We start from the raw sequence: 10312 nt of genomic DNA on the forward strand, positions 1-10312 counted from the left end.
CATTAGACACCATGATCTACAAACATGGCCGCCAACTCCAATCCAACTCCAAACACAAACTTGCACATTTTCAGTCAACCTCATAATTATTAATCACACCTGCATCCAATTACACACTCACTCACAGCCCCAGTGTAAAATGATGTTGGTTAATTCAGCTGTACAGTAATATACTCAGTTACTTTTACCTTTGTATCCTGTTTTTTGACCTGTTTGGTACTGTGTTTTTGATTTAGCCCTGTTCTATTATATCCTGTTTATTGATCACCCAATTATTTGCCTGTTTATCAGTTCTGAACCTGTCTGACGATACTGTTATTAAAAATTATTCATTCTATCTTGACCTGAATTTGTATCTGTTCAGCATTCATTACATAACACTCGATTACTTTCACAATTTAAAGCAGAGTTTCTTTGTAAATAGTATTTCCTTCAAAAACATTACAGAAAAAAGATAAAGATCGTGCAGGATTGAACTTTCTATTATAATGACAACCACAGCCAGTAGAAAGAAGCTACACACAAATCTACATTTATTATTGTATATTGTCTATCTTTCTTGTTTTTTTATCCAGGAAATTTAAATACAGGAAGTGAAAGGTTTCAACATCTTTGACACTTCCTCTGTTTCTCAGCAAAGAATGTTTTTTTTTCATGAACAAGATCTCTGGCAAGTACAAATAGAAGACAAAATGCGGATTCAGATTTTCATCTTTGAAGTCTTGTGCATTTTCACGCAAACTGCTATGGGTAGGTTTAATCCTTTATGCCGGATTTATTTATAACATGCACAGATGTACAATTTGGGCTTAATGAAATGACAAATGGTATAAATATAGTGTATATTTAATTAATTTCACATTAATGAAACCATAAGAAAATAAAGAATTCCACTCAGCAAAATAGGATTTTAGACTATTCAGTAAATTAATAATAATAATCCAAATATTATTTACATTTTTATATATAAATCTTTATATTAAATATATATTATTTACTTTTTATTAAAAATCTAAATAATTACTAAGTCCAGCTCTCCTATGATAATGGACTGTCATTTATTAGAGAATAAAGAGTTGTGTAACAATATTCATAATGTTCTATATCTGTATTTTTGTAGGTTTGCTGTTTCAGGATGTTGGTATCTGTAGATTTACTGACAATAATCAGTGTCACGTAGCTCTTGGACAAAAAATTCAACTGCAAATACCCCTGGCGGACGGGTTTATCCTAAAAATGGTAGACTTGACATCTGCCCATCATCGAATTTTAACTTATAACAAAAATACACTAAAACCAAATCTCCCAAGATGGCAGTTTGTTAATAAGTATAACACTATGATACTAACCAGTGCAGAGAGAAACGACTCTGGAACATACATTTTACACACCATTGATACAGAAGGGACTGTAACAAGCATATATACGCTCCAGTTATACATTGCAGGTAGGACGACAAAAACTTAACAAAAACTAATAAAATCTACGTGAGAAGTTAAATCTGCTTTTGACTGTGAAGAAGCTTTTAAGAGAAAGTAATTCATATATTGTTTATATAATGTTTTGTCAGGATAAAATCTATTAATCTACAGTATTTCTTCAGTTTCAAACATTTCAATTTCATGAATGCAGATTATCTAGGAAAGCAGAATAAAAAAATGTTTGTAATGTTTTAATGCTAGTAACTCTATTTAAAGTAGTTTGAACATGTTCATAAAGTATTGTCTCGTATTGTCTATAAATGTATAGTGTTGTTATTTATGACTGTACTTCTGAGAGTCACCAACCAAATTCCTTGTGTGTGTCAACACACTTGGCCACTAAACCTGATTCTGATGATGTAGAGTACACAGGCAATAAGCATTGCCCTGAGGAAAGCAGGCATGAGGAATATATGAAGCAGGTTTTTTTTTTTTAAATAACAATTGCTTTATTTCTGGAGTCTTTAATCTTTAGCTCAGGTGTCCTCAGTCAGTGTGTGGTACAGCTGTTTGGCCTCTGAAGACATTAAACTACACTGTTCTGCTGATGGAGACAACCTCACCTACAGCTGGACTTCTGATTTCAACCCTCAACTGGAGAACGGGACCAGCACACTCACACTGAGTAAAGGGCATCATGGAAATGTCACCTGCTATGTAAAAAATCAAGTCAGCCAAAGCCAATATACTACCAAACTGCAGCCATGTTCTGGTAAGACTTTTGTTAATGATTTATATAGTAAAAACAACAGTGATACAACAATTAGGGTCAATAATCATAATTTCTTAACAGTTTTTGAGTAATTCCCCACAGATTATTTGAAAACTCCAACAAATTTAAATATGAATGAAAAACTAGGCTATTCAGGGCTTGATTGTTTCTTAATACCTTAATGTTAATGACAAAAGTAATTCAAAGTATGATGTGTCATTTTTATTGAACTACCATTTTATATAACCAGATGCACTCAATTCAGATTTCTGATTGCAAAGACTCAATGACCATGACATTAGCTTCTGTGTAGCTTTGTTCATTACATAAAACACCCAGTGTTATTTAGCAGATACTCCATACCAGTAACACATACAGGATAACGCTATGTCAGGGTAACAAAACATACACACAGACTCTAGTTCTATTTTGCAGTTTTCTTTTGATGATGATTTTTTTTTTATTATTTATATATTTTTTTTGTTTTCTGCAGTGACCAGTCCAACGAAAAGTAATCATAGTAAGCCTCAGTTCTTTTCTTTCCTATTATTTTTGTATTCCTGTATGATCTAATTCCCAGTATAATCAGTGTACAAGACCACAAGTAGGCATTTGCTCAAGAACTCTCCCTGTCTATCTCTTTCTATTGCAGGTTTCATGGTGTTTGTGTTTGTATGGGTTTTTGAAGTCCTCATCCTGCTCTCTGTGTTAGTGGGAGCATTTTGCATCTACACCAGAATCCACAGTAAAACAGTGAATAACTGAGAATCAAACTTTAATACTTACTAACATGGAAACGGGGCACATGATTCGAATCACAGAACCGGTATTAATTGTGAGTTGTTTTTCTTAAGCTTTATTTTTTTGGAAATCAAATATTAGTTGTAGCATTTTCGTTGTAGAATGTCTTTTCTGAAGGTTTGCTTTTGACAAACATAATGCAGTTCTTTATGTATAACACTTAATAATGCACAAGTACATTGTTTGCTGTTATGAAATGGTCGGGTCACACTACTTCCCATGATGCAGCCTTTAAACTTGGCTGTGCTGGACTACAACTCCCACACACACACACACACACACACACACACACACACACACACACACACACACACACACACACACACACACACAGCTTAAAAGAAAATTCATTTAGCTCTTTTTTATCCTGTTTGACATCAATCATACTGTGGATTTTATTCAAGCTTGTCCTATGATATCCTTTTGGTTGATCATCCAGTCATTTGCCTGTTTATTAATTCTGAACCTGCCTGAAAATAATGTTTATTAAAAATATCTTGACCTGCATTTACATTTGTCCAGCATCCATTACATAACACTCGCTCACTTTTACAAAACATTTTCTTGAAAAACATGACAGAAAAAATCTAAAAATTAAAGTAAAGTATGTGATCTTGTTGGAATAAATTGTCTCTTGTATTAACAAGAGCCAATAGAAAGATAACACAATCTGAAGATTGTAGATTTGTGTAAATAATATTAAAAATAATACAAATTAAATACAACTAGAATGATACAATGTGGCCACATGTGTTAAGCAACCATTTAATATTTTTTTGCTTTGCTGAAGCTTTTAATTTGCCATTTAATTTTACAAGTACTGTATTCGCTATGGAATGGTAATCTGGGGTTGCATTTGTCAAATTGTACATACAACTAGGGAGGGAGCTGCTTAGGTTCCTGCACAGAGTTTTATGATTCCCTGAATTTTCCCTGGTTACCTTAGGCAGCATCAATTTCCTGTTTGGTATAAACAGTAAAATGACATCAGACACCATGCTTCTAGATCACAGTAAAAAGTGCACAATTTAGCTAGTTGTTTGAATTCCAACAACAACAAAAATAAAAGAAGAGAAAATTAAAATAAATTGTGCATGACAAATATCCAACCAAACCACAGTGGCAAGGTCTAGTTCTTCATATAGGGACATTCACAGGAGTTCAGCCATTGAAATACATTATGGAAATAACGAAATACATTTTCCTCAGCAACAGAGAGCTGATTATTGATAACATTTATTAATATATTTAGAAGAATTTAAATGGGCAGCTACAGTATATAAACCTAGACATTTATTGCTGTTTTTTTTGTCCATATCTTTTCTCTACAATGAAAAAATAAGTAAAAAAAAAATAATAATAAAGGAAGTGAAACATATGAAATATAAGTACTAAACTTCCACTATTTCTCAAAGAAGGATTTCAGAGCCTTAAAAGATGCTTTGCCTTGCATTTGTCATTTCTCTTTATTCAAGAGCTTTATCAAGAACAGAGAGAAGAGTGTTTTCTGAAATGAAAATGAAATTGCAAAATGAAATTGCAAGTTTTCTTTTTAATCCTGTGGATTTTCACACAAACTGCTATGGGTAGGTTTTTTATCAATCTTTCATGGTATATATATTAATATGCAGTAGAGATAGAGAGTAGAAGATAACATGCTCAAATGATATACAAGATGGCACTGGCGAGGTCGGCTTCTCTCGCTTTTTTACAATTTCTACAATTTCTTTATTTCAATGGTTATTCTTTTTACAACCTTCTTTCCACCGCTATCGCTACACTTCTTGGGACCCATGATGCTAAATTTATAGTGAAATAAAACAAAAACACTATAAAACAGACAAAAAGCACAATATTCACACAAGAGAACGATGAAAATGCACTCAGAACAATGTCTTTGAAGTGACTGAGCATGAAGCGTGGGGACGGAGGTGAGCGACGAGCAGAACGCGTGACTGGAACCGAAAGCGTCAAAAGAAACGCTCGTACTCCTACAAGGCACTCGTACACTGGGGTTCCACTGTACTTATACTTTAAACTTTTTTAAATTATTAACTTCTTTTTTATTCTTACATTCTATTTCGATTTTTCATGTTTACAGGTTGGACATTCATAAAAAAGCATTCCGCTACATGTCGTACTCTGTATGAATGTGTATGTGACAAATAAAATTTGAATTTGAATATATAGGTACATATATGAATGTTTGTATAGTAGAGTATAATACAGAATAAATATGGGTGGAATATACGGTAGTGCAATGATAACATAAGTTGTGGATGATGCAAAAATGCATAGTGGATAAAGAAGTGCAATATATTTTTTAAAAAGTGACATAATGTCAACAAATACTGTTCTATGATCAGCTGTTCAGTACAGTAACAAACACAAGAAAAAAACTATTCTTCAGTCTGTATGTGCGGCTCTGAGGCACCTGTAGCGTCTGCCAGATGGGAGAAGGGTGAATAGTTCATGGTTGGGGTGAGGGGTATCTTTAGTAATGTCCTCCAGGGTGGGAAGCTGAGAGCTGATGATTTGCTGGGTGGTTTTCACCACCCTCTGAAAGGCTTAACAGACTGAATCAATGCAGCTGCTGTACCACACTGAGATGCAGTTTTTGCGGATGCTCTCAATCTAACACAAGCCGGCAATCACAAGCACGCTTCCATTCACAGCAATAGAGCTGCTGTTGAGTGTGTTTCCAGCTTTAAGTTCCTTGGAGTCCACATCTCCGACTGTGGTCTGTTCGTAAGGAAGTCCATGGTCCAATTAAAGGGATGTGTGCTGATGTCAAGCTATTTTATCTTCAAGACTAGCTTCACAGAATGAAGCACAGTGGAAATGGCTCCTCTGTTGACCTATTTGGCCGATAGGGCAAATTGGTATGAGTCCAGAGCATCTCAATGCCGAACCGCCTGGTGCTCTAACGAGCCAACATCAACCAATCGTCGATATAATACAAAATGCGGATGCCCTGAAGCCGCAGCGGGGTCTGTGCCGCGTTCACGCACTCTGTGAAGGCACGGTGTGAGAGCGCTAGGCCGAACGGAAGGACCGATATTGGTAAGCTTCGCCCCGAAAGCAACCTCGGGAACCTCCCGTGTGCGGTGAAGGATGGCTGCATGGGAGCATGCAACCTCCAGATCCAACGTATGTCAAATCAGTCCTCGGACTTGACCTGAGACACGACCTCTCTAAATGAGAAACCTGAACCCGAGCCTCAAAAGTGAGTGGTTCAAAAAGTGGAGATCCAGAATGGGATGCAACCCACCGTCCTTCTTCGGAACAACGAAGCACGGGCTGTAGCAGCCTGACTCTCTGAACAAGGAGGAGGGAACCACCTCGATTGTCCCAGGGCCAGAGCCTGCACGGGTCCCACCAGCGTGGGACACACCCCGTTGAACCGGGGAGGAGAAGACGCGAACCGAATCGCGCAGCCCTTCTCCACAGTACGCAGGACCCTGAGAGACCCCAGGCAGCCCTCCAGACCGACAGAAAGTCTTCACAGGGAGAACCAATCCCTCGGGGCTGGCCACTGACCCACTCAGAGCGGCTGGATCGGTGCTCTGCAGCCGACTACACCTCCAGAGAGGCGGCGGACCCCCCCTATCCACAGCGACCATACGGGCGGAACACGAGGAGCAAACCGCTGGAGAAAGCTGCGCCCTGAACACGACCCGTGGCAGGGCTAGCAGACAGTCCTCCTAAACCCGAACGGCAGGAGCAGCGCACTGCGGCCGTTAGAGCCCCCTGAGAGGCAGCGGATGACCCCCATACGCAACGGACCTCCAGGCGGAAATAAGGAAGTTAACCGCAAAAGGGAGGCAGCGTCCTGAACACCCTGTGGCAGGGCCGACAGACCGGCCTCCCGGTGGTGCCAGGGAGGGACGAACGCCGTAGCATGAGGTGCGCACCGCCCTCCAAGATGCAAGCCATCAGGCCTATGCACCACAGCCCGTTCACTAGAGGCGGGGACGACTGAACCCGCCAGCAATCGCCCTTACCTACAGCGTTACCAGGTCAGGCCAGGAGGGGACACCATTGCGCTCAGAAGGAAGCTCGCATCATCCCCCATAGCAGGCCAGCCCGGTATGCCTGCAACACACTCATCGTGTGGAAGCAACCCGTAGCCTGACCTGCCGCGTAGCCCTACCCACCAGAGCCAAGCGGCTCTACGTAGGAAAACCGATAGCCGTCACAGACGCAACACTCGGGGAGAGATAGCTAGCTAGCGTTTCTACCACAAGCGGCATCGTCCCGTAGCCACGCCACTTAGCTCCAACAACATTCGCGCACAGCGAAAGAACATCGGAAAAGCACGCGCGCACATGGGCCTCCCAGGACCCAGACACCTCAGTGCGCAGATCAGGGAAGGCGCTGAGGCTGTGACACAGGGCACAGGAAACGCACAACCAGCTCACTGGTTGCGCGCTGCATCTGCCACACGACCGGCCAAGCTAAATCCAAGCTAAATCCCGCCCGCGCCAAGACCTCAAGGAGCTCCACATACAGCACAGACTGTGCCCTAAGGAGCTCCACATACAGCACAGGCTGTGAGGAGTCCGCAGGCTCACTAGCATCCATCATCTCATCCTCCTTGGAGAGAGAGACATGCAATGCTGCGCCGCCCGCACCGGGAGAAGAAGCAGCCGCCAGGCATGCTTCCCCTAATTTCCCGAAATTTCATCCACCTCGGAGGAAGAAATACGGAGCACCGCGTCACACACACCGGGAAAAGAACCGATTCCAAACGAGCGCTCTCCCCGGGGAACGGGAGCTCGGCTAGCAGCCGAGAGCGCATAGCCACACGGCTAATGCTAACAGCCGATACCATCGAGAGCCGAAGCCTCGAGGGAGAGCGCCCACCTCGGAGAGCGCTCTCCGAAATTCTCCCACCTCGGAGGAAGAATACGGAGCACCGCGTCACACGCACCGGGAAAAGAACCCTTTCCAAACGAGCGCTCTCCCCGGGGAACGGGAGCTCGGCTAGCAGCCGAGAGCGCATAGCCACACGGCTAATGCTAACAGCCGATACCATCGAGAGCCGAAGCCGCGAGGGAGAGCGCTCACCTCAGAGAGGGCTCCCCGAAAATTCTCCCACCTCGGAGGAAGAATACAAAGCACCGCATCACACGCACCGGAGAAGGAACCGTAAAACGAGCGCAATCCCCGCATGGAACGGGAGCTCGCCTCGCAGCCGGGAGCGCATAGCCGCACGGCTAAAATGCTAACAACCGATACCCTCGAGAGCCGACTAAGCACGCTCCTAAGCTAAGCAAACAACACATCGGCTGCGTGTCACCCCCCCCCCCAAAATTAATCGGGGCAAGCAGGAAACACGCAGATGGAATTCTGCCTGCATATAAGCTTATGACTGCACAGATAATACACTCAAAGCGCTTACCTGAACGAGCAGAAGCTAATGTCGCTACCACTGCACAGCCATCTTGTAGCTTCCTGGTTTACGCGACGTCGCCTGTCTATGACGTCACAGCTTGCCTATTGGCTAGATTTCACACGTGGTTCAGAGCGTGGTCACGCAGGGGCGTTCCCATAGCGTTTCGACGCAGCTCAAGTTCCTGAAGGGGAACATTCTATATTCAAAGATTCTAGTGCTGCTTTTTCCAAGACAATCTGCTTTTTCTAATGTTACTAATTCCTTCTCTGAAACTACTATAACAATTGACTACTGACCAAAACACAGCACATATCGGATGCTTCTCCTCAAAGCTACTTATTGGCTCAAATTCCTAAACACGGTGCTTCTCGATAAGCTAGAATAAAAGCACAATAATATTATATAGCATATACTACACACACTCCGATATGAATGTGTTTTATTTAGGAAAATAACATGAACCTGTGGCAAGTCTCTCTCTCTCTCTCTCTCTCTCTCTCTCTCTCTCTCTCTCTCTCTCTTTCTTCCTCTCTCTTTGAGGTTTCATCCCATTGTTCCCGTTAGTGTGGCTCTTTGAAATCATCATCTTCTTGTCACTGTTAGCGGGAACTAATTTATACACAAGACTCAAAGAAACAAAGAACAAAGAACAACTCAGTGATGAAAAAGGTAACAATATGCCATAAAGTAAAAGAAAGACTATCACAAGCATCTAGAAAGTGTAATGTCTAAGCTTTCTGTGATATAAGTGCAGTGATCACCCAAGTGTCATTTCTTTCCACAGATCAAGAAACTCTGTAAATCTGGATTAAGAAGAAGAAGAAGCAGTTTATAGTTGCACTCCTCCATTCCAGCAATTTATCCATCCTGAAACAGCAGAAATGCATAAGCAAGAATAATAGATGGAAAACACAGAAAACACATTTGATTACAGAATCGACTTTTTTTCAGAAACCATATTCCTATAGATTTCTTGATGAAACATTTGCACACAAGTACATACAAGTACAACATTTTTCTGTTGTTTACTTAAGCTTTATTTTATGTTCTTTAATAATCATATCTTACAAATTCAATGCTGACTTCACAATGACACTTTTGTAGAAATATTTGTTGTACTTTCTCAAAATAAATTGAATTTAAACTTAATTTTGTGATTGGAATGAAATGAAAACTACCTGGGTGTTTAGAGACTAGTCATTGCATACTGTAAGATCATGCACAGAAGTTCTGTCAAACACATGGAAATACTTTTCTCCCTTTAGAGAGCTGTTTATTGATAAACCTAATAATAAAATTTTTAACGATTTTAATGAACCAGCTAAACACACATCCACATTTATTGCTGCAACAAATTCCTCTTTTTTCTCTGCCTGACAAGTGCTATGTCCCTCAAAGCCTTCCATAACTTGGGTGAATTAAACCCCATTGTTGGAGTGCAATGCACATACCTTCCATTATGGGGGAATTACTGGTGGTTCATATGCTTTTGGACATTTATCAAGCCTTGTCTTTATGCTCAGTGTGCACCCAAGCCGAGGTTCCACAAACTTGGCCAGCAACATTGGACACACAACTTTTGTTTGACTATGTCAAGTTCAGTGTCTGTATCTGTATAATAATAGTATAAAAACCCACAGCCCACAGTTGGGTTTCCCACAGGAAGCACACATAAGGCACTCAAATGGCAAAACTGCTCAGGGCTCTGTATGGACTAACACACATGGGGTCAATGAGGGTTTAGTTTGCCCTTTCTACACTACTCTACAGTAAACTCACCCAATACCTTGTTGTTAATGCATGATAAATCTAGTAATGGTGGTCCACCTCACAACATACAGGACTGCTACTGTAAAATCTGCTATTAACATAATTTTAGATCTTGTTTTTTATTTCTTTGTTGGTTCACTGTTTTAGGTT

At 41.0% G+C, this 10312-nt stretch overlaps 2 long non-coding RNA genes across 3 annotated transcripts; both read left to right on the forward strand.

Annotated features, from left to right (window-relative positions):
* Positions 1 to 615: 615 nt before the first annotated feature.
* LOC310740056 lies at positions 616 to 3501 on the forward strand. Of its 2 annotated transcripts, none has more exons than XR_014537548.1 (5): positions 616 to 750; positions 1121 to 1447; positions 1943 to 2193; positions 2687 to 2713; positions 2846 to 3501. It is a non-coding gene; the product is annotated as an uncharacterized lncRNA (long non-coding RNA). The 2 variants fall into 2 exon arrangements; XR_014537549.1 differs by having other exon boundaries at positions 1957 to 2193.
* A 5437-nt stretch (positions 3502 to 8938) lies between these two features.
* Positions 8939 to 9541, forward strand: LOC310740065. The gene is made up of 2 exons (XR_014537559.1): positions 8939 to 9061; positions 9177 to 9541. It is a non-coding gene; the product is annotated as an uncharacterized lncRNA (long non-coding RNA).
* Positions 9542 to 10312: the final 771 nt, after the last annotated feature.

The sequence above is a fragment of the Silurus aristotelis genome, assembly GCF_946808225.1.
Source record: "Silurus aristotelis genome assembly, chromosome: 17".
Taxonomy (NCBI): domain Eukaryota; kingdom Metazoa; phylum Chordata; class Actinopteri; order Siluriformes; family Siluridae; genus Silurus; species Silurus aristotelis.